The 21,995-nt window shown below is 39.9% G+C and overlaps 1 long non-coding RNA gene across 1 annotated transcript; it reads left to right on the top strand.

Moving 5' to 3' along the window:
- Positions 1-1,916: 1,916 nt before the first annotated feature.
- Positions 1,917-3,968, top strand: LOC106931881 (uncharacterized). The gene is made up of 2 exons (XR_001421151.2): positions 1,917-2,221; positions 2,538-3,968. It is a non-coding gene; the product is annotated as an uncharacterized LOC106931881 (long non-coding RNA).
- The last annotated feature ends 18,027 nt before the right edge of the window (positions 3,969-21,995 follow it).

Here is a 21,995-nt window from a genome sequence, read left to right as displayed (position 1 = left end):
TTCTCCTTTACTAACAAATTAACATTTTTAAAGTTGGATCGCCTGTTTCTTCATATTTTCATTATCTTGTGTTGTGAAACCAGATAATGTCTCCATATTTTAACAACGAGCCATAAATAAACAGTGTTTTGTGTTTAATACACTTCTAGATTTAGGAGTGTTTGCACTGTTTGTCGACATGCTGTCAGGTGAGATGTGTGGGATCTCCTGCTGCTTTAATCGTCCTTTATGCAGGAAGTAGCTCAGCTGATCCAGGAAGGCTCCTGTCTTAGAGATGTGTAACCCAAACTGACAGGACTGTGTGGGAAATCAGCTTTGGCCGAGGGATTCACGGATTAGACCCTATCTGCTGTTCTCCCTGCGGGCCGCTGCTCAGACCACAAACCCTGAACCCTGAATCTGCGCTGAGCCACAGGTGGGCTCAGAGGTCACCGAGGATTGGAGGTGTTTCATTTAAGACGCCAAAACAATTTCCCTGTGACCCGCAGAGCGCCTGCTCTGGAAGTCCTTCCCTGACACGGCGCAGAGACATGTGACACCGATGAACCGGCGTTAACCCGCGGGGGGCGAGGGGGGACGACGGCCTGATCTGGGCCTCACATGCTGAACGGCGGAGACCGTGGCGGTGAGCGTTACACACAGCCTCTGGAAACATCACAATCACATCAGAGCGGTAATCTGCAGCTCTGACGAGCATTTCAAGGCCACGGAGGTTCTGGTATCTGCAGAGCTGCAGCGTTCTGTGACCGAATGAAATATAATCAAAAAGTCAGAGCTGTGTTTTATACAACCAATCAGAGCCAATCAGTGCGAGCCCAGTGGAAACTAGAGGGCAGAAGGGGTTTACAGGGGCCCCAAAAGAGCATGTTCCTCATCAGTCTCCCCGGCTCAGCGCTCTGTTTGGATTGCTGTGTTTGGATAAAGCAGATTGCTTTGCACTTAACCCTGTAATGTATGCAAAACTATTCTCCTGATAATTCTCTTTAGGCCCGGCCGCTCACCGCTCTGGCAGATGCCATAAACGGGACACGGCTTGGAGAAAAATGGCACGTAATAAATTGTGACATGGCCGTCCAGGGGGGGTGTTTGCGTCTCTACAGGCTGCCTGTCCCGAGCGCTGAACACACAAACACACACTCAGACGTGTTTCAGTCACTTCGTGGATTCAGCTCCTGAAGTCAGGAGAGAGTCTTCTGAATCACTGAGCTGAAATAAAATAAAAGGTGTAGATTTAGAAAGAAGCACATGAACATGATATAAAGTATTCTGGCTAGATTATGGCAGAGGTCAGTTTTAAATGGTGCTTTTATGAAACAGCAAAAGGTTTTGTGAATGGCAAGTTTTTCATAACTTTAGATTTTCAGCCTTCGATCCACTTGGCTGCAGCTGCAGAGATAAAAGTCTAATCTGTGTCTGAAAATCTCTCCTTTGGTGATCCGTTCAGTCCTGAGGGGTTCTGTTATGTTTCAGCTCAGAGCAGAAATATCCATCCTGCCTCCTTCATTTTTTCCACCCTATTTCCTCTTCACATTCACCGATACATTCACTGAACTACCTGAATGTGAAATAAAACTTCTCTACTTTCTTTTGAGTTTGTGTCATTTTAGACATGGAGGACGTAGCAGTACAGCTTTCTCGGTTTCACTTATTTTCCTTTTTGAAAGTTGCACTTAAATACAGAATTTATTTATTTTTTTTATATTAAACCTTAAATCTGTACAAAGGTTTCCTTCATATCAGGACCAACTCACAGGATAATAAGTGAGTTTATGTCACATGAAAAGGGAAATGTTGTGAAACTTGAATATTTAACACAAACTAAACTAAACTAAACAGACAAGATCCCATACAGAAACAGGTTGAACTGATAATGAACGGAGAAAGAAAGGAAGTCTAAGTACTGCCATGGTGATGACTGAATGAAGACAGATGCACTGATTGCAGATGGATGACAGGTGTGAGGAAATGAAGGTGTTCCTCAAAGGCTGGTGTCCTTGTCAACGGAAGTTCTGCAGAATCCTGATATAAACCCAGTGATGTGATCAGAGGACACAGAGTCATGTCTAAAAAGTTAAAGGTGCAACAACAGTAGGAGTGAGGAACCCCAGCTTTCAAGTACTGATAATATCCTGCAACTTTTAGCTCCGTCTCTGCTTAAAAAAAAGCCTAAATCAAAGGCTGAGTTCTCTCATCAGCCTTCATTCAGCTCTGCAGATGCCTGGTAAAGAACAATATTTCTTTTGATTCAGATGTGCTGGAGAAAGAATACATCTAGAAGTTGCAGAGTAGTAGCTCTCTGGGACTGAATTTGGACATATCTGTTAAAAATTACTTTAGTCCAGGGGCTGAACACGCCTGAGTCCAGCAGCTAAAATGCAGTCAGGTTCTACAGAGTCCAATCAATGACCTAACTGTTCGCTTCAGATGTTGAAGCATATATAAAAGTAGCAGGAATCCAGCCCTAGAAGTACAGTGTTTTATCTGACACCATTGCTTTACTGAGGTGTTTTAAAATAACTTGATGTGTTTCTCTGTAGGAGTTTTCTGTTTTAAAGCTGTAAATCAAAGTTAAACCAGCAGATGGCAGCAAAGAACAGAGGAAAGGACTTGAACATGGAGACTGAAACAAAATCTCTTCAGAGAAATTTTTTTCAGAAAGCAAAAAGAGAAAAGGAGGAGCTTGATCTCATATATTACTGTCTGCTGAACTTTATGTACAATCATTTGATGTTCTATTAAAATGATTTAAGAAAACCCATTGATGCAAGCTGAGAACGCTTCCGTGGATTGACAGTTCCTCTGTCTCGCCGCACCACGACTGCAGAGAGGAGCCAAGCTGAGCTGAGTGGGAGATTTCACATCAGATTTTCAGAGTGGGGTTACATCATGCATCTCCTGTGGCTCAGCATAGCGGGGAACTGAGCCTGCAGCACATCAAATTATCTTCCAGAAGGAAAGCGAGGATTTGCAGATGTCACCGAGAGCCGTTTGATGCCAGCTGAAGAGTGGCGATGATCGGAAACAAACTGTCCAACTTATATCCAAATATTTTCAAGAGATTTTAAACTTCACCCCATTTCGTAATAATTGAGAACCTGGATAATTCGACCTGAGTGGAGGATTAGTTTCACTTCATTCACCAGGTGGTGAGTAGATCCACCTGTCAACAGAAAGGACTAATGAGGCTTTTGATGCAACATCAACACTGAAGAAATAATCTACAGCAGACATTTGTTTCCTCTCATCTCAAACGTTTCCTCATTTTATCTCGCTGACTGATTTCATTTTATCTCCTCCAAAATCTTCATTTTCTAGCCATTCAGAGATCATTGTACTTGAGAGCCTTTGAGTTTAAGGTCGCAAACTGATGGTCAGACATTGCAGCAGGATTTTCTGGTAGAGAGCAGAATAGTTTGTTCTGTCAGTCAGAGGAAGCCGTACAGGTGATGAAGAGGCAAAGTAGCTCCAGACATTTCTTGCCACATCAATACCAACTGCAGTATGAGGTTGTTTTTCTTAAATGTTATTAGTTTTATACCAAATTCAATGAGACTTTGGTCTCATCCTAAAACTTTTGAGGAATTTCAGACTGGTTTTGGTGAATGTAATGGTGTTAACGTGTTTTGGTCAGCAGTGGTTTTTGACTTCAATATAAAGATTCTCCATGTGGTTCCCTTGAGTTTTACACAATGCCTTTGTAATCCTTAACAGGCTAATTTATGCCAACAAACTTGATTTTTCTTAAATGAAGCGATGATGTGTTTCTCTGAGATATTGTGTCCTACTTCAAGTTGTCAGAGACGTTCTTCACCTGGAAATAAATCAGGGTGTGGCTAGATAAACTGAACTAAAAACTCTGGTCAATTGCAATTATTTAGCAACTTTACAAACAGTGTGATTACTTTTTCGCAAAAGGCCTAGTTAGTTTTTCTCTGAGTAAAATCATATAAAAACTGCTTTTGAATTTACTCAAGGTTATCGTTGTCTCTTTCCAGCTGCTGAAGTGAAAATGGTGACGGAGTTTGAACATGATATAACAAAGGAGTTTAGCGTGTCCTTTTACACATGCATGTGTAAATCTTTTATGGAACTCAAAACATTAAAGTTTTACACCAAAAGATAAATACAAAGAAATCGGCAACAAAAATAATGAAATGGTTTGAACACAAAGAACAGGGAATGTCTTATTTTCTGCCTGCATTTTCAGTAACTTTACACTGGACAGTAACTGACCCCTTTACCTACAGCAACACAGTTACACCGTTAGGCCTTTAGGTGGCACTAAAATTCAACATTACAGCTGGTTGGACTTCAGACGCTCAGCAGGAGGCCAGAATGACTAACTTTAAGATGTTTCCTGTCTGCAGGGCTTAATGTATGACCAGCAGGAACATGTCTTTAACGATGGCAGAATGTGAGCTGTGCGTCCAGCGTTGGGCTCTGTCAGTCATCAATTATCTTCATTCTGTGGAGTTTAATTGGCGAGATCTCCGGCGGAGCTGAGGATCAGTGGGACCAGTTAGGCCCGTGACAGCTGCTGAGAGGGTGACAACGTGTTCACACATCCGTCAGTGATAAGTGGAGACGGTCACACGTTCGTCCTCCTCTGCATCTGTAAATTGATCCCTGCTCTGTGCAGGAAATGGACTGGTCGATCAGACTGTTCTATGGATTCTGCTAAGACTGAACGAGTTTGCAGAGTTATCGGTCGGCGTCATACATAAAATAGATATACACTGCAAAAAGAAACTGCAGTGAGATGTTTGATATGTGAGTTGATTACTGATGTGCTGTATGTGCTTTTTATGAAGCACAAGGAGTAAAACCTACATTTAATTTTTAAAAAAACAGTGGGAACGGATTGACCTGTCCAGGTTGGGCCCTGCCTCTCTCTTCTGTGGCCCTGCAATGATTAGCGGATGTTAGTGAAATTTAGAAAATAACTCCTACTGTTTGTGCAACCTGGACAAAAATGTTAACTCCCTTTTTAAGCAACAGGTAAATTCATGTGAAGCTTATTATTTTCATACTACTGGAACTTAGGGAGGGTTTAAACAAAAAGAAGCGATCCTCAGTTTTCAAGGCTTCAAAGATCTTTGGCAAACATGGAAATGTGGAGCCAGAATGTTGGATGAGATTCATATAAGAAGGTAGTGACTAGTTGGAAGCAACCAGACTGAATGTGTCTGTTTGCCGTTCACATTTATGCAAGAAATTAAGTTTTGTTTGAGTGAAAATCATCGACCTCTGCTTGGTTACTAAGAGTGACAGTTCATTAGGGGAAACTCATTTCTTCATTTTAATTTTTTCCATTATCAGCGGCGATAGACAATGGATGGATGGACAAGAGTGGAGTTAATATAGTTTTATTTAAAACTTTCTCGAGAGTCTATTATGAGAATGAATATATATATAATTGAATAATGTTGCTTGGCTTGAGGACCTAAACAGGAACACCACAGGCAGATAATGGTACAGAACAGAAAACCTGCAGAACTGCTGAAAGGTAGAAATATGGAATCCTATTTGTAAAAAAAATTAACATATGTGTCTGAATCCGACAACTCAGCTTCAGCTTCAAAGAGTACATGCAGTCCTGACCTTCTCTTGATTAAAACAACAAAAAAAACTTCTAAGAGTTTCACTGCACTCAATTTTTGTTGACTTCGATGTGAGTAAAATTGCTGTGAGTGATGCTGTTCTTATTTGATAAAAATTATTACTGTGGTTGTGTAAGGTGAAGGGAAACCTCTAATTTGTGCAGATTTGAAATTGTGAGGCTCCTCTGCTTTTTTGTTTGTGCTTATTTTTAACAGTTTGCAAATTATGTTATAATTTTCTGTCTGATAACCAATAAATGAATAAATTGGACATTATAAAAACATTCCTTTTTTATTTTTTTTGAGTAACTTTTGACTATTTTTTTTAATGACCCCTTTTTCCTTTCACCTGAGTAATATTACTTTAAAGTAATTATTTGCTTACTAAGATGTGTAGGTAGCATGGGACAAGATAACTCCAAAAACTGTTTATGATTTAGTTTCCTCAGTGGTGGAATACATTTAATGTTAGAAAAAGAAAACTTAATTAAAACACTTTTTTTTGTTTGTTTGTTTTTACTCTTTGCTCCCTGAAATGCAGAAGCAGGGACATATTACCAAAGAAACGATGCCGATGAGACCAGCTGACATTGTTTTGACATGAAAGTCATCTTCTAACTGCTTCAGAGTTGGAGCTGTGTAGGTACCAGAGGAGTATTTTTCTCTCGCTGTCGGGCTGCTTTAGGATCAGCCGGAGGAAGAAAAGCTCAGCACCAGCAGCTATCTTTACCCTGTTGTACTGCTGCAGTCTGAGGTGAACCACCCACAGTCCTCCATTTCAACAATAAATCAGAGTTTTCCTCCAGGGCAGTTCAGTTACGACGACTAAACAGCAAGGGAGCCTCTGCATCTTTTTTTGAGCCGTTAGAGGTTCAGGAGGGAACGCGGAAGCTTCAGGAAAACATTCAACTAATAAAATCCCTTCTCAGGTGTCGTATTGATTGGAAAAGGAGCAGATTGTGTCCTGAAAATTTAGAAGAAAGGCCAGAAGAGTTCTTAATTCCTGCTAACAAGCTGAAATAAAAGTGAAGCTGACAGAGTATAACAGCTTTTCTCTCATAAATTAGATCAAGCAGAGACGAAAGCCGCCTCGCATGGTATCGATTGTAGGAACTTTAAAGTTTTCTTTCTTAAAGCCTAAAGGGACATTTTGGATTACAGGAGCCATCTCTGCAGATTGCAGTTGGGGTGAGAGCAGCTTTCAGTGAGGAGGCTCTGTTTGTTAGTGAGACAACCAACAAAAAGGCTTCCAATGATTTCAAGTTTCTGTACCTGGAGTCAATCCCAAAGAGAAAATCTACTAAGAGTGCTCTGCTCAGATCCAACTGCCAAAAACAGATCAAGTTGTGGTTTATTGCATGAAGGAGATCCTCCATTCTTGACAAAACGTTGCAAAAATGATGGAGTCAGAAACCAAAAAAACTTCCCAACTAGTCTCTTGCTGTTGCTCCCACATCTGCCCTGACAAACTGAACAGAAACTGAACTCATGAAGGACTTCATCAAGTTCTTGTTCAGCTTCTGGAAGATCAGCTTTGCAGGATGGGGCCTTCAGTTTCCACCAGACATTTCAAGCTGGACTGAGATCTTTAGAGTTTGTTGGTGTGTCTTTCCTTAAAGTTTGAACCTTTTTTATCCAGTCATACTCTGTCTATGACAGCTTCTTACTGGCCACTGGAACCTTGTTCTCCTCTCTTCAGCTGTTGATGTTAATGGTTCTAATTGGGTGTCTTCTTTCAGCCAATTTCTCACATTTCGCTTGCAGACTTGGTTTCGTGTTTCTGCCATTTTTCGTGCCTTTTCTACTTTCTGAGCAGTTCTTGCTCTGATTTTTTCTCTGACATTTTCCCTGATTGATGTTTCTGCTGCCAGCTTGAACATTTTGAGAACAGTCAACATGTTTCTCAATCTTTTATGTTGATTTCACTTCTTGAAGAAGTTGTATTCTCCTGTCCGTTGTTTTAAGCCAGCAGCTCTGTTGATGAGGTTATGCTTCCTGTCAATGGCAGAGCTGTGACAGCTTGTTAAAATAATTAACTACAGAGTGAGTCTGAAGTTAATTACTTCTTCCTCTCTTTGCCTTTCCTGTGGATCCCCAAAGGACTCGATTCTTGGGCCTCTTCCTTTTTCATTGTGTCTGATTCCTCTGGGTTCCATTTTTTTTTTAGGAAACACAAATGTGCCTTTTCTTTTTATATTGTTTATTGCCAGTTTTATTTTCCCTTTAAGCAACAGGACTCCATCTCCATGCAGTCATTGTTAGAAATATTTTAAAAACACATGAAAAACCTTGTGTAATTCTGTAAAAATTCTGTAATTTATACAAATATTTGTCACTTTTTCCTCTCATTAGTATTTACCTACAGCCCTTATTTATTTCATGGCCTACTTGACCTTTTTCAAATTAGTCTTGCATAAATAATACACTTAATTTATTTACTGTATAATCTATTTATTATGTAATTAATTCATTTATTACATCTAAGAGTAATTAAACAACTTGTTCTCAATGTTTTATTGATTCAGGATTACTTATTCATTCATGTGAATTTTAATTTGTTTTCTTATTAAAATATTGATTCACCATATTATTTATTTTTTAGACTTTTAATTAAATTATATTCTAATTATTTGTTTGCCCTTTCTTAGTTACTTTAAAATAAATCAGTTAATTAATAAATAAATAGGTCAGTATATTCATCAATATACATTTGTGTTTATTTGTTTATATTCTTTTGTCTTCCTTCCTTCTAATACAATTTATGTATTGTGATTATGATAATTATTACTGTTATTGTTCCATCCATCCACTGTCTATATCGTCTCACCCTGCAGTTATTGGCTGAGAGGTGGAGGACGCCCTGGACAGGCGGCCAGTCCATCACACGGCAGCTTGGAGGCAAACAGGACAAACAACCATGAACATAACTTTATTAGGCCACTGAACATTTACAGACCAAGTCTTTCACCCAAGTCATATCCCTCATTTCTGAAAGCATCAGCAGAACATTTCTAATGCAGAGCACATACTTAGTTTTATTCACCCTTTTCTTTCAGCTCTCAGGCTGTGAATCATTCTTTTAATATTAACTGTGTTTCAGCCTCCTCATCTTGTTTTTCCTCGGTATAAAACCTAATGTGTTAGTCTGTATGATCTGACCTTGTTTCGGCAGCCACTCGCCGGAGGTGTTTGCTGTTAAAAAGGAGTAAGTGCCGACATCAGGCGAACTGCTGACAATACAAAAAGGCAAGCGAAGCAGTGTTTTTATCATAGACGAGGGAAAGCGGAGGTCATCATGGAGATGTGCAGTCGTGTTGATTCCTCATCACCGAGCTGCAGATCTTAATGTTGTTGGGAAGTCTGATTGCAGGTGAACTTTTTGCAAACTGCTTTGCTCTCAGATGGCGAGCTTCCAGCCGGGCGGCGTTTAGCGGGGGTTTGTCTGATGAATAATTGCCTCTGCTGGGCACCCCGGGAAGAATCAGCACTAATAACCGTTTTAATTTAAAACAAAGCATCCTATTAATCTCAGCGGCGGGGGCCCCCGACTGTGCAGATGAACCCAACGTGCTACAAATGAACCTCGGTGAGTTTAAAAGCTGCAGTACAGGAACGTACAGTGGGAGAAAGTGTCTGATTGGATTTCAAGCTGCTTGAATAACTCTGGCTGATGAATAATAAAAATGTAACCTGATGAAAAACGGTGTAACAAAGTGTCTGAACACAGATATCTGAGTGAGGCAGGTATTACTCACACAGCAGGACAGTGGGAACGTCTCTGCAGAAAGCAACACTTTTCATTTTGATCTTAAATCTCTGCCATGACGTAATTTTATTTTCCTAATCCATGAGAATGTGCATTTTTTAAACTTGTGTGCAGTTCTGAAACTGATTGATGTCATGGAAGTTGAAGACCTGATGGAAGCTTGTTTTACGCCGCCTGGATGGCTGGATGCATCTGAAAGAGTCTCTAAAGGGAGTTGACAGTTTGGATCACCAAAAATTAATGTACGTCATTTCAATAAATCTGTTCAAAAGTGAAATGCATATATGCATTTGTTGTACACAGAGTGACATTTGAGCTCTTTTTTTTCCTGCGAGTTTTGATGTTCTTGGCTAGTTTTGTTATGACTTGTGAGTTTGACAGGAGTTTGGGACCAAACACAAACTTAGAGGCCAGTATGAGAAAAACAGGACAAGAAACCAGAAAGGTTAGAGGAATCCAGCAAAAAGCAACGGAAACCAGGAAGCTTTAATACTGAGAGAATTATTGTGGAAATTCCCACAAAATCAACAAATCGCCACAGTTTTTGAGCTAATACATAATTTATTCCAGATTTTTCTCAAAAATTGTCAAAAACTTTATTACTTGTACTAAACAGCTCCCTCAGCCTTAATTAATGTCAGATTATAGTCCATGATCTATACAACTCAAAAAGTAGCATTTATTATCATCAATAAGCACAAATATTGTAACAAATATTGTAACACTTTGACTTTCATTGGAAAAGATCCCAAAAGAATCGCAAAATCCTGGAAAGATGTTAAATAATATTATTTATTGATATTTTAACAGCTTATGAAAAGGTTTTATCAATACATTCTGGTACAGCCGGCCCTTTAAGAACATTCATGATTTTAATTTGGCCCAAAACAAAAATGAGTTTTAGGTCAACTAACAATAAAATAAACCGGTGATAAAACCAAAACACAAACTTCACTGCTTCCTCTTTAAATGCTGACCAGATAATGGCAAACAGATCCAGGAGTGAAAAACAACATTTGCCACTCAAACTTTATTAGAAACAGGTCAGTTTTTTATGGTTTAATCATATTGAAGAGTTTGGGGGCTGGGAGAAATCACAGATTGTCCAGGTTTGAGTACACCTGATGGCATTTTCAGTGTTTGGGAACACGACCAGCAACAGAAACTCTCTTGAGTTAATCATTGTTACAGACGATCAAGAAAACAAACACAACTCAAAATATATTGGTCATTTATTAAAATATGACATTGAGCATGTGCATATATGTGCATATAAATTTGTGGGCCAAATTCATAAAAAAATGATCTACCCTAATAAATTCAAACTTCTGCAATAAGTAAAGTTTTTAAATTTTATTGCAGTCGTCCTACTCCCTGTCGAAAGAACAGCTCAATAAATAATCAAGCGCTCTGAATTTAAAGACGTTCCTGCTGATGATGAGAAGATGGAAACAGTGGACTGGAACTGTGTCAAAGGAAGGAACACATGATTCATTTACTACAGGTTTATTTGTGCCATAAAGACTTTCTGGTTCCCGTTTTATGGATGCGACTCCGGGCAGATCGGAGTGCATCTCGCTGAGACACAAGCCTGAATAACTGAAAGTGTTAGTTATCTTGCAGATGCTAAAAAACCCCGCTGCGTGTTTTTAATGAGGATACCTGTATCCTCATTTCACAGAAATGGAGGAGAATCTCCCCTTTGTTCAATGATACCTATTGTTCTCCAAATCCTGTTCTTCCTATTGTTGAATGTGCTGCGGCAGCAGATCAGGTTTTAACTTCAGGAAGATAAAAAAAAGAAAAAAAGCCTGAGGAAATAAGTCAGATTTGGCCTAAAGTGACACTTTTGAGGCTCTGCACCCGTCCCCTGATCTCATTAATGTTAAAACATGCAAAAGCTCCGTCAGGGAACGGCACGGTGGGATAATTCCTCACACACTCAGCAAACTTCGACTCTATTCTTCATGAGCATGTTGTACTAATTCAGAATGAAACTAAAGGAGATTTTCACCTTCTGAGGACAACGTGCATCTTCTTACAGAGACGGACTCTGATCAGAACTTTAATTAACAGCTCATCAAATAAATTAAATGTGTACTCTCCAGCACATTTTTTAACTTTAAAATAAATTTCTGCTAATGCCCAATTCAAACAATCAGCTTCAAAGCCTTTTAATGTCAAATACATACAATTTATGTTCAGATTTAGTGTCTGTAGTGTTTAACCTTCAACCTTTTCTATTATTTGTATGTGCAACTATTTTCAACCCTCCTCTTAAACCTGCCAGAGCAGAGTTTGTCCTCACTGAGTCACTGTGGGTGCAGGGTCCCCCTCTCTCCTGGGGATTAAACCAGTGGTACTACGTATTTTCCATGCACATAGTGCCATTTTATAGCACAATAATAACTTTGTTCCCTTCAAGTGTCAAAAAATACTGCAACATATTGGTTGTTATGCTGATGCAAGAAAACAGTGGCTGAGTTTCCATTGACCTACTTGCAAAATTTGATATTTAGAAATTGAATTTGCTTAATGGAAACATACAAATTTCGAAAACACTTAAAAAATGTTTTGGAGATAGGATTGGGTGTATGTTGGTTTTTTTTTTTGCATAACTCCAAGGGAAACACTTTTTTTGCATCACGAATCGCATGATCAACAACTGGATGTTTCCACTGATGCAAACCATGAAGAAGACAACAGGAAGTAGTTGGAGTGTCATAGTGCAGCACATTTTTCAATGACTTATGGTGTGAACAAAGTTATTCATGTGTGATTTTATTAGTGTTTTCTATTTTGTGGTAACATTTCATATGTCTTTTCGACTTTAACGGAATATTGATAATGTTTTGTGCACATTTGTAATGGAAACGCAGCTACTGACTGATATCAGCACATCCATACCTCTTGTATATCAAGGCTGCTGCCACATGAGCAGAACTGGATTCTGTCATAACTTCAGCTGTGAAGACACAAAAACAAGTTTCTGTCCAGTCCAAAGTACAGGATGTGTAGGAAAATGTAAATTTTAATCTATTGAATGCAAGTCTAATAAAGTTTATTCATATCTGTCTGTAATTAATTCAAAAAACTTTTAGAAATATTGTAAGAAACCATCTCAAACAAGCTAGATAACAGTTAGCTTCCAGAGAGATTATAGTAATGTATTTCTTTGCATTTGAATTTGAGATAATGAAAGTGTTTCAAGCAGCAGGAGATTTACTCAGCCAGTGTTATCAGACATAAAATAATAAAAATGCAAACATTAATTGGAAAAAATGTGTTCTGCAGAGAGCAACTGTCAGATGGGGGCTTTCCGTTCCTCCTGATCCTTACAAAAACACCCACTCTGCGAACACCCACGGTTTTCCTGCCGCCTCCACATGGAGCAGAGCAGGGAGAAGGTTAACTGCGATGAAAAGAAGAGCATAAAGAGCCGTGTGACGGGGGACGTGACCCGCACCGAACCGAACCGCCCACCTCTCCGACACATTTGTTAACACGAGGCCCAGCTGAAGGCCTGCACTCATTGATTCAGCTTCATTTATGACTCGATCAATCGCACTCGATCAGGGCGTCGAGCTGCAGAGGCGTCAGACTGTAAATCAGACGGCGTCCCGTCCTCGTTTCTCTTGCCCTCTCCGGCCTTTCTGTCAGCACGAGAATGAAGACGAGCCCAACACAGATCACAGCTCCTGATCCAGGAGATATCTGACGGGGCGGAAACAAAACTCATCAAATGGGGAGTATTCATTGCAGACATGATAAGTGAACATCTATAAGGATAATTAAAAGATACATTTCAACACAGATCAGTTGTATCTGGGATAAAATACATGGATAATATCTGATAATTGCAGCTTTGTTGTCGGTGGGTTCTCTTGCAAATTTGGACTTGTTCCTCTTCATTTGTCCATTGAAATACTGGATAGATTTCCCATTTTGGATGAAAAAACTCTCAATGCCTCTTTTGTAATGAAGCTGTAATGAATCTTAGAGTTTTTAATGGCAGCCAAATGTGTTTAATGATGAGCAATAATTTTAGTTTCCTGCTTGAATTAATTCCAGTTTTTTTGTAACTTCACATCTTATTAACGCTTCTACTGAAGAATGGATCAGTCAGAATATTAGAAGGTTTTAAAAAAATTAAATTCAGGTTTAGTCGAATTAAAGTTACAAGCAAGTCATGACAGTTTCTATTTTGCATATTAAGGGATATTTTATGTTTAAATTATTTAAAGTATTTGCAGATTTTAGCTAATAGTGGACAGTTGTGGTGGCTAAATAGTGGGAATCCACTTGGAAAAAAAAATGCACCAAAAAACCTGGAATGTTCTGATAAAAAACCCCCCACTAAAATATGTAAATATTAAAATACGGTGTTTTTCATTGCAATATCTGAGCTAAATCTAAGCAGAGCACTCACTTTAGGGATTCCCTTGATGTTCTCCGTGACACAGGCTTAAGCCTGATAGCAGTCTGGATCTGGATTAAGGTTTTATAATGAATAACAACTTTTCTCCGTGTCGCGTTCATGGCTGACAGCTCTGAGGTCTGTATGCAGCTCTGCTCATTTCTCAGTGCATCTCCTCTGTGGTTTACAGAACAGCCGGTCAGTATGTGGGCAGCAGCTCCCTGCAGATAGAGAGTAAAAATAAAAGCAGGAAGAGCTGAGCTGAAATCAAACAGGGTTTTTCTTTTTTTTGTTTTTTTGCGTGTCTGATGTGTGAAGACGGAGATGGATGTGTTATCACCAGGCACATCCTCACAGAGAGGTCAGCCGAGCTCCAGCAGCGCTACGAGGCCTGGCAGGATGCCTGCGCCTCACAGGAGAAGCCGGAGGTGGAGCTGCCTCCTCGTCAGCACCGTTTAGCCGATGTTAAACCTGCCATCAGCTGACCTCAGAGCAGCCGGGCCTCCGGAGACATCAGCGGAAATATGGAATAACTAAGTAAGTCAGAAGGCTGTGATCATCTGGCTGCTGAATGATTTTTCTCTTTGTGGAGGAGGATAACTCGCATTACAGCTAAATTACCTGCTGCGTCTTTCGTTTTAGCCTGGTTTGATCGTCCCAAACACTCGTTTAAAGTTCTCGTTCAGAGCATGAAAAGATAACATTTGCACATGAAAAGGATGAACTCCTCTGAAAAACAAAAACAAAAAATTATCGGAAAAAACAGGATGGGGTTCAACAGAGTAAATATTTTGGGGCCTGTGGAGGTTTACGAAAGCTGACGGAGAAAACATGAAACAAACCAACATGGTTGATGAAATGAGCTGCAGAGGAGAGCATAGAAATAAAAAAAATATCTTCAATGATCTAACGAATGATAAATTAGAGTAAATTAGGCGATGCTTTAACTAATCTTCAAGAAAAAAAAAACTGGGAAAAATACTGGGAGATTACACTGAACTGTTTGTCTAAGAACTTTTGTTATTGCTTATTCACCTGTCAGGTATCTCACAGATCCAGGAGAAACAGCTGACATCACCTTTCCTCCGCCCTCCAGAGAGATTCCTGCAATAAGTCCAGGAAAGGCCTGAGGGTCTCCTTACTGTTGGATGTACACAGAAACCTCCAATGTAATCCTTTTCAGAAACCAAATTCAGCTCTACTGTGTGCTCCCTTTAGATAACTGATGCAAAACTCATGTAGATTTGGTGTTTTCATAGTTTCTGTGTCCACCTACAAGTATTGTGATGAGTACATATTCTTTTTCAAGTCTTAAAGTCAATTTATGCTCCCTTGACAGCAGATCCCTGGATCTGCCAATTTCTATCTCTAATTGTCCCTGCCTTCATGTTTTAAAGTGTTTCTCAGAAAAGCATGGCAGTTAGGAAAGTTAGAAACTTCCAAAATCAAATCAAAATAGCAAACAGTGGAACAATTCCTCAGGTAACAATCTCATCCTACTAGAAAATGTCAGCTTTTTCCATTTGTTTGCAGCACAACATTTTGCAGTTTCGCAACAGAGGCCCACGGATTTACACAGATTGGTTTCAAACCAAGACATCATAAAATTGTTGGCGTTAGGCTGTTGCCTCATAACATTTGTTGACCTCGTCACTTGATATTTCTGCTGCCTTCTAGTGTTCAGAGTGACAACAAATTCACATTTACGGCTGTTAGAAGCTTCCTCTTGACCTTTCCTCTCGCCCTGAGATCCCTGAGGGATGATTATAAGTAATCTCTCTGAAAGGTGTCATCCTGCACAGTCTAAGCTTTCAGAGTTTTATTTTACAGCAGCTACACACTGAAAAGCAGAACAAAACTCATCCAAAAGAGACTGGAAATTCCTGGGTCACATTTGTCATTTTATAAAACGAGTCCTGTGATCAATCGGGTTAAAAACATTCCACGAGAACATAAATGCTGCAACAGCATCAAAATCTATGATAATCATCAGTCTTTAATGAATCATCTTTGCGGTTTGGGTAGACGACGGCGTGTTTTTGTGTTTTCAGGTATCGTTTTCTAGAAAAAAAGATGCAATGGAAATATAAATTCATATCCAGTAAAGCTGTATTTTTTGACCAAACTTTCTAATACATGACTGTCACACGTACAGGATATTTAAATGCAAATGTACATTCAACCAATTAATCTTTATAGAATCTAGTAGAGATATGGCAGACCGAAGCTTTGGTCAGCTCTCCTGCTTCACACGTTTTAAACACCCACACAGGATTGAAGCCTTGGTTTAGCATCGGCAGTAATAATTTATGTAGGATTTGCTCCACTGTGTTAGACTGTCACAGTTTTGCCCTCAGTTACTATGAATCTTTGCTGAAAATCTGCAAGACTCCTGTCTTCCAGGGAGTACGTTATTTCCCCAAGTGAAGGAGCTTAGGTAGGCCTGCTTCTTGTTTATGAACTCTGGGCAGAGCTGAGCAAAATTAGTTACTGGAGCATCTGGAGTGACGCATTACCAACCTTTTCCTGGTAAGATTCCCTGAACCCAGAGAAAAAGCTTTCAGTAACCATTCAAAGGAATCATCTCTGGTGATGTTTTAGTGTTATCCACCAGAAAGAAGACTCAGAAAGAACAAGAGATTGTCCATAATTTCATTATTTTATGCTGAGATTGTCCCACTGAAAGAAATGCATTGAAAATGCTCCCTTGTGTGTTTTCACAGATACAAGAAAAACTTTATTTTATATAAAGGAGTATATTAAGGAACCTCTATTCAGTGTAAAATCAGTTTAAGATTCAATCACTGTAATTTAGCTTTTAACTGTTCAAATCCAGCCTCAATAAAACTGTAAAATATCCTTTTCATCTTCTTCGAAGAGAATGCAAACTTCAGCCTTATTGCCAGTAAATTGACTAGTTGGTCCCAAAAGTTATTTTTATAATTTTTTCTTGTCTTGTCAGCCCTAAAATGCTACGTGTAAAGCTGGGAGGACCAGAGGAGCTTCCTCAGTACTTTTTGTATCAAGTGGTGTTTGATTCTCAGCTACAGTTTTATCAGAGTTTTGTCTGTTTATCTAATATGAGTCTGAAGCTACAATCACTTTCCTTTATATCCAGAGCTGACATTAATGCAGGTTTTACCAGACAAAGTTTTTAAGATTTTAAAAGCATTCCACACCGCAACCAGGCACTGAAGCAAACATTTTGGTTTGAGTGTGAGCAACAATTATTCACGGGGCCGAGGTTAGTCCGCAGGAATGTAACTACCAAGCTGCAGCAATTATCGTGGAGCTCTCTGGAGTTTTAAGATGGTAATTGGAGGTGATTGAGTGGCTCAACAAGCATAAGTCTGCCTGCAGGCGACTTCCTCCTCCTCCCACCTATCCACACATCCATCCTCGGTGAAGTCGTTCAGAGCAGAGAGAAAAGCTGCTGCAGCTCTTTATTGCTGCCTCTAATGTTGATCTCATGAGATCCTCTGGCTGGGTTTTGGCCTGGCCACAAAATCTGGACAGCAGTTTTTCACTGAGATTTCACTGAGCTTGGAAATTCAAACCAGGTTTAAGCTTCAGAATGTGTTTTTGTTTGGAAATCTTTCTGGACTAACAGCGTGCGTTACATTTTGAAGTGAAACTTTCCAAGTATGTGAAAACACAAACCCACCTACTGCCAACAGCTTCTTTAATCTGAACATGTCTGCCCACCATAAGATAACCAGAATACCTAAGAAATGTAAAAACGGTGTACTTTGTTCTTTAATGCCCCGGATTAAAGGTTCAGCAAGGCATGTATCTGCAGCAGTCGCGGTTCTTGTGACTCAGGGGACAGAAACAGCCTTTGTTCTGCTTTTTAAACCTTTTTCCCAGAGAACAGGAGACCAAACACTCCATGACCAGGTGAGAATTAATGTTTAATAAGTTTGGCTCCGCTGAGACATTGTACAAGAGAAATAGGTACCAGAAAAGGAATGAGCTGACCAATGAATCTCCCTGACATTTTGAGAAATCGAGAAGCCATTTTTTTCAGCTTTTTAGTTGCTTCATGATCTAACATATATAGCCTTTATTGGCTTCTCATTGGTTTTATTTTAATCACACTCCATTTGTTTTCTGCTGCTAATTTTAAACACATTTCAGAGGCAGGAGCCTGAGCAGCTCTTTCTTGACGTCTACTTCCTTCAACTCTTCCAGGGAAACTCCAAGATTTTTCTTTCTTTCAAGGCTTTCTCCTGTGGGAATACAAGAAAGAGGTTCACAAGGAAGGTGTCTAAACATTATTTGTGATTTCATAAATGAACAATTCAACGTACCGTCACTGAAGATGCTGCCACAATCTACCTGCCCTTAATCTGCACAAGTGTAGTCTGGATGGCCTTCTTGTTGGAAGAGACCTCCATGTTAGGACTACGTTGATCATTATGCCAAAAAGTGTCTTGGTCTCTTCTGCTTCCAAAACGGCCCGACCCACTGAGGTAAGGACGGCACCCCGAATGTGTGCGGCACCACGATGTTGGCAGCAGATCCTTGATCTTCTCCACTGACTGGATGTTGTCCAGAAATGTGGAGGGGAAGAAAACACCTCAAACTTGTTGATGCTCATCAGATGGATCTTGAGTGATTCTGTTTTGTTAGCATGGTTAGTATATTATGTTTCCATGTGTACAGCACATTTGCAGATGCAGTAAAAGAAAGGAGGGTTGGTCTTCATCCATTGCTCCACGGTGCAGCTCCGGTGCTCACAAGCCCATAGTTGGTGCTTTTGTGTGATGGATCGAGGTTGCAGCACAATAAGCAACAGATTGCCATGCACTGTACACTTTTACATCTGTGTCTTATAATCACCTTTAATGCCTTCAATAGTTTCTACTAGAGAAGCTCATCTGTTGGATCTAACCATGCTCCCTCAATGCTTTGTTGCTGCTTGATGAATCTGTGGGCAGTTTGCCGCTTTTTCTTCCTTGAACCACAAAGAAAACCAGTATTAAAAACTTCATCTGTCAGTGGTCTTAATGTTATGCCTGATCGCTGAATCCCTTCTATTCTGGAAACATGATGGGACGCTGCCAGGAGGAGCTGGAGAGTATTGCCAGGGAGAGGTAAGTATGCCTAAAACGGTTACCTTGGTAACCTGAAAAACAGATATCTGGATGTTTATAAAGCTTTTTCTTTTTTGATCAGCCAGAAATGGATAACAAGGTCTATCAAAAATCAGATTTCTCTTGTAATGAAATCTCGTTCCTTTGTTCTTCACACTCTAACATCAGCGGTGTCGCGTTTGTTTTGCTGTGCTGTAAATATTCCATTTTCAAAGAGATTAGATGTTTAAGCTTATGATGGATCTCATTAAATGTGATTCGTCATGCTGCTGCACATTCCCGGTGCTCTCGACTGCAGGGGACATGTCATTTTCCTGTTCTAATCCGTCTCACGTTAAACACCCAATACCTTTTTCCAACGGAGCTGGGGCATAGGCAGAGGAAGGAGAATAATTTGCCTGAGTTATTTCTCGTGTTGTCGAACTATATGCGCCGTTGATTCAGGTGTTACTTCCTACCACTCTGCCTGGATGTGTTCGTTTTCATCTGTTGAACTCTGACTTTGTGCTGCAGGAATTTGCAGTATGACAGCACATTATGGGAGTACAGCTGCAGGGAAGAGACAGCTTCACCATACCAAATAAAACAGCCCAGGTGCTGCATTTTAACCCGATGGAGGACTTTAAATGAAATAAATGTTAATCAGCGCTGTGTGGCCTGCAGCTGCCAAATTCCTGTCCAAACTCTGAAATAACGAGCTGAAGTGGATCCTCTTCCTTGCTGAGATGAAATTGTTTTGTTTTGTCAAATAACCTCTAACCTGATCCCAGAAATACGGTAACCTTTTAGCAGTGATTGTTTCAGCTTCTGTCGTACTGCAGGCGCAAAGTGGAGCAGGTGTGAATCAGAACCTAATTTAATGTTAATCCTATTCGGTGTACCATGGGTTCATTAGAACTTGTTCCTGTATCTCTTGTCAATATGATGCGTTTTTACCTTTCCTTAAGGCCTTGACATATGTGATATGAAGATCTCTCACCCTCATTAATGCTACATTTGCTTCTCAGAGAACTACGTTGTACGTAGAAATGTAGTTTTCACTACATCCTCCAGGAGGCGATAATATGCTGGTTTATGCATTGTCTATTCAGAAGAAGAAAAGAAGCGAAGCAAAAGAATCAACATATTAATTCTCAGAATATTGAAGCGAAGTGTTGGGACTTTGCTTTTAATTTATGTTTCTTTGCTTATCTATTATTTGCTTATCTTGCCATTTCACTATATTCCATGCATTACTTCATTCAGCCTCATTGTTTGTGCTTTGAACTCGGTTTCTTTAGATTTTGTATTTCTTGATTAGTCTTTACTGATCAGTTTCACTGTTTCCTTCCATCTGTGGTCTATCTAGTTTTCAGCGGTTTTTCCCGGCTGTTTTTCATCTCCTCGTTTCCTCTCTGTGCCCTCAGCTGTCCCCACTCACCTGTGATTAGTCTTCTGGCTCCTCTGTCACTTCCACTTCTCCGTCAGTATTTAAGGTCTTCGGTTTGTATTACTTCTAACTGGTTCTTTTATTTATTCTTCCTTTGCTCTCTCTATCTCAGTGGTTTTCTATGTATCACCCTGGAGAATCTTCAGTTTTGTTTTTTCCTTTTTATTAAGGTCAATGTTTTGGTTTTGCAAACGATAAGGTGCTGTCAGCATCTTGACGGTGTGATCTTTAGTGTGAATTGCAGCATTTTGAAGCCAATAGTGAAGCAGCCAAGATGAAAGTTAATTCCTCCCTTTGGGCCAGGAGAACTTTGGCTTTCTTTGTGTCTCAGTGATGTGGAACAGACAGATTGGGGCTTCATCTAGCAGGGGTCAGCCTTTGCAGCATGCTATCAAGTTTGGCAAACACCCAATAACTGACCATTCATTTGCTTCAGGTGTGTTGGACCAGGTTTGCAACTAAAACATGAATAACAGTAGATCTCAAGGGCCGTCAACAGATCAAATTTGCCATTTTTTTTTTTTTTTGGAAAATCAAGATTTTCTTTTTCTACTAGTGCACTACTTGGGCTTCTGTAGTTTGCTGTGTACATATTTTCCACAGACAGAATGTTGTGAACCTTTAATTCATCAAGGACAAGCACTTGAGCAACCTTATGGGACAGTCTAATGAATTTACACCCAACAACAGAATATTTTGACTTTTCCACTTGTAGCTTTGGCATCATTTTACTTGGGCTGCAAAATGGTTATGAGAAATAAAAATGGTGGATTCACAAAACTGGCTAACCAGAAGTTCATGACCTTGTCTAGCAGTTCGACAGCAAGTACTGTAATATTATTGCTCAGGAAACTTAACAAGGATAGAGAAAACTCAGCGGATTGAAAAATGTGACCCAAACAGAGCATAAAGAGATCTACGCTACACCAGGAGAGACTAAATTAAACTTTTCTGCACTACAAGAAACTCAAACTACATAACCTTTAAGGATTAAAGAAGTGGATTTTGCTTCATACGGAAAAACACCCCAACTAAAATCAGGAATCAAATTTGGTATGAATGAATCCAGCTGTGGTTGGAGCAGAGCTGCTTCTTCTTCTTCAGCCGAGATGGTTCATCTAAACAGGATCTCAGAAATAAAACCTGCATGCATCTGGACTGGTATCTCTAGTGACCTGGTACTTTAGTTTGTTCTTTAATTAAAAAACTTTAAATGCTCTCTGGGAAGACGGTCGGATGGACGACCATTTCCTCCCTTTAAAACACAGATCGGGCCCCTGGGAGTAAAGTTCAAACATCTGCCTGTCGTCTGCGTTCTGCTCCCGCCCTCCATCTTCAGGAACATCTGTATGCAGGAAGAACATCTCAACCCAGAGTACGTTCCACATCAAAGCTGAGTGCTTCTACCAGCAGCAGCCGAGCCTCTGGCTGTTTTCACTGCTGATTTCGCTGCCGCGTGAGCTGCGAGCCGTGGCGGTGCCTCAGGCTCAGAGCAGGGTTTCAGTTTACCTTACAGAGGTGCTAATGCGCCTCCTGACCCCACCCCATCCAAGCTGCACAGACTAGTTTGATATTTTAGGCACATTCTCAGCCGGTTTAATTCCTCTTTGACAGTTTGAAGATGTAATGCCCCAGCCAGCAGCCATCTTTTAAATTAATCCTCTGCCCTTTTTGACTCACTAAATTT

Source organism: Poecilia mexicana, unplaced genomic scaffold (assembly GCF_051168715.1).
Source record: "Poecilia mexicana isolate PSO_F unplaced genomic scaffold, ASM5116871v1 scaffold_22, whole genome shotgun sequence".
In the NCBI taxonomy this organism is placed as follows: domain Eukaryota; kingdom Metazoa; phylum Chordata; class Actinopteri; order Cyprinodontiformes; family Poeciliidae; genus Poecilia; species Poecilia mexicana.
Note: the sequence above shows the minus strand (reverse complement) of the source record. Positions and strands in the feature narration are given on the sequence as shown.